This window comes from Marmota marmota, unplaced genomic scaffold (genome assembly GCF_001458135.2).
Source record: "Marmota marmota marmota unplaced genomic scaffold, marMar, whole genome shotgun sequence".
Classification (NCBI taxonomy): Eukaryota; Metazoa; Chordata; class Mammalia; order Rodentia; family Sciuridae; genus Marmota; species Marmota marmota.
The window spans coordinates 82,430-84,811 of record NW_026007276.1 but is presented as its reverse complement, the minus strand read 5'-3'; the positions used below and the strand labels follow the sequence as shown (position 1 = coordinate 84,811).

The 2,382-nt window shown below is 44.3% G+C and overlaps 1 pseudogene; it reads left to right on the top strand.

Moving 5' to 3' along the window:
- The window catches only part of LOC107133697, a 23,187-nt pseudogene extending 21,477 nt beyond the window's left edge, over positions 1 to 1,710 (top strand).
- The last annotated feature ends 672 nt before the right edge of the window (positions 1,711 to 2,382 follow it).

Genomic DNA, 2,382 nt, shown 5'->3' with positions numbered 1-2,382 from the left:
ATATGTGTATAAGAGACAGTATATATATATATATATATATGTAAATTATTTGCAACATTCATTATTCTCTTACAGGTGTGCTAAAAATTGTGTACTATAATTAATTAGCTGAATATACTCAGATTTGTTACCAAAATTTAATTTTTAAAATTATCCTCAGTGGTCTATTTATTAATTTTGAGAATCAATAGTGCTTTACACATCCTTTGGTTTAGCCAACCAGATATTATTGGGCTCCCATAGACTTCAATATTGCCACAGTGGACAATTTTCTGGCTCCAATTCCACAATCCATTGACATTATTTCCTTTACAATTTTAATGGGATGTTAGGTAAAAAAGAAAGTACAATATTTTTAGTGTAAAAATAAAGTTTGTGACCACTATATGTGGGTTACACAAAGATTATTAACCCTTCTCCTTGACCTCAAGAACTCAAAAATTCAGTTATAAACTTTTTTTTCTATTTTCTTGAAAAGAAAAAAAAAACACCCTAGGGCAAATCTGTCAGTCTGTGAATAATCCTGAAATTACTCAAGGAACATTGCCACACCTGGCTGCATTCTGGAACCTACTAATGTCTCCCAGAGAGTGCACAGGGCACACAGGGAGAGGCTCATTTCAAAATGAGCACAGAGTTTGGGCTTCCTTCCTTGTTCTAAGTCCCCCACATTGAGACTCACAGTGGTCACTTCAAGACAGTCAATTTGATGAGCATTAGCTTGGAGCTGGAGGTGCAATCTACAGTCTCATCAACTGTTGCCTCATCTGCTAGGAACACTTGCCTTAAAATAAGGCCAACCTGGCCTACCTCAGCCTCAATCTGGACGCGCAAAACCCCTCCTAGCCCACCAGAAAGAAGAGTGACACCAAGCACAGGCTGTTCACAGTGGTCCTTTTTGGAACTCAGAGCATCTGGGATCTTTTTTGTTTTTAACAACAGCTCCAATTCCACTTTGTATTTTACAAATATGGAAATGTCTTAAGGGAAACAAGAAGCATCCTCTTTTCCCCTTTGGCCATCGCTCCCATTCCTAGAGAATTGGGAGGAAAGAGCTGTCATCAGGAATCATTTGGAGCCAGGAACGCAGAAGCCAAGGCCAACCTGGATAAACCCATTTGTGGAGCACTTTGTGCTAATGGATACATTCCTGACTGGTTTCAGACAGGTCTCTGGAGGACAGGGAGCTCCTGAGGCTGGCTGCCTGGCTGGATGGAAGGGGCTAAGGGAAGGGATGCTGTTCACCAACCAGCCAATGATGCGCAGTGGGGGCGCAGGAGCTCGGGAGGAGCGGGAGGCAGGGACCTGGAGGACTCTGCAGTGAAGCTGCAGCCACACAGCAGCCACATCTTGCAGAAGAGGACGCCATTGAGGAAGGGTACCTAGGAGAGCTCCTCGAGCTCGAAGTCCACTTTAATCTTACACTTCTTCATCATTGTGAGAGCCAGGCGCCGGCTAGCGGGCTGCGCTGGCAGGCGCGCCCTTTGCTCTGCTGAGCCCCGGATCCGCCCAGACCCATGGCCAGGGCCTCTAGCTGAGCTGGGGTCGCAGCCGGAGGACGCTGAGGGCCGGCAAGGCCAGGACTGGGACCACCGCCTCCGCCTCTCAAGGCAGCCTCGGCCAGAGCGCGATGGTGTCTGCGGCCTGGACCCCAGCCGCCTTTGGCAAGCGGTTGTGCTGCAGCTCGCCTGGGGAAAGGGCGCCCTTTAGGTGCGCACCTCATTGCTGTGGCCACCCTTCTGAGAGCTGCTAGAGGTTAGAGGCGAAGCTTGGAGTAAGGTCGCTGTCTCCAACCATGGAACTGCACACCTGTTCTACAGTTAAGTCCTAGCAAAGTCTAATCCTCAATCTGAGCATAAGGTTTCACAAGGGGCCACTAAATACAGGGTTGTAGGAAGAAAGGATGGAGGGTGAATAAAAAACATGGGAGCGGTGAACAGGAGAAAATATCTTAATTGCAATAAAGGCTTCTATTCAAAACCCAATCAGGGTCCTGTAAGGGACAAAAGGTACAAACATAACAGAAAGTCAACAGGAATAAAACCCACATAAATCACTCTGGCATCCAGTTTCTAGCCACAAAGAAAAAACTCTAGTCCACTTTTTAATTTTTTTTGAAAAATTCCTGACATTACAGAACTATACTTAAATGTATTAATAGTCCACTCTTACATTTCTGTGACAAACAGAAAAATTCATGAGCAAAAAAAAAAAAAGAAGAAGAAGCTTATAAAACTAAATATGGATCTCTGCATTAACAGCTGAACAGAGAAAGGAATTAATTCACTTTAATTAAAAAATCACGAGTGGACGATAGTGTGTAGAAACTGAAAACTTACAAATTATTTAAAACCTGGAATCGCTGACTATTCAGAAACTACA